The sequence below is a fragment of the Erythrolamprus reginae genome, chromosome 4, assembly GCF_031021105.1.
Source record: "Erythrolamprus reginae isolate rEryReg1 chromosome 4, rEryReg1.hap1, whole genome shotgun sequence".
In the NCBI taxonomy this organism is placed as follows: domain Eukaryota; kingdom Metazoa; phylum Chordata; class Lepidosauria; order Squamata; family Dipsadidae; genus Erythrolamprus; species Erythrolamprus reginae.
In genome coordinates, this window is record NC_091953.1 from 137,424,663 (window position 1) to 137,425,336 (window position 674).

Consider the following 674-nt stretch of genomic DNA (forward strand, 5'->3'; position numbering starts at 1 on the left):
TAGCACCTGGTTAGGTCTGGAAAGACATTTATTCAGAGCAAGTTAGAGCAATGAAAACCCCCCTGAAAAGTCTTACGGCTGGGAAAACATTCTTCGCAGAGAGTAACAATGAAATAGCTTGCAAGCCAGAGAGCTGGGAACATTGTTAGCACCTGGTTAGGACTGGAAAGAAACTTATTTGGAACAAGTTACAGTAATGAAAACACCCCTGCAAAGACTTAGCGCTTGGAAAAAAATCTTTGCAGAGAGAAACAATGAAAGAGTTTGCAAGCCAGTAAGAGCTGGAAAGATCAATAGCAGCTAGTTAGGGCTGGGGGGAAAAAAGCTACACCAGAGTATAAGACGCACCCAAATTATCAGCGGTACTTTCCAAAGTCTTTGTCTTGTTTTTTCTTTTTCTTTTAGTAAGTAAATAAGTACTTTTTAGTAAATAAAGCTTGTTGCTGATAAGAGTCCTGCAGGATTGGGCGGTATATAAGTCAATTAAATTAAATTAAATTACATTTTTAGTGTTGCATGAAACTGCTGCTATTTTTGAAGTCACTCATTCTAAAAGCAGGGCAGCAAAGATGTTACGTCGAGGGCGAACGCCCTTAAAATAGAGACAGAGCTTCCATCGTGGCTGCTACTCTTGACTTTTGAGCACAACCTTATGACACGAAAGGTAAACAAAA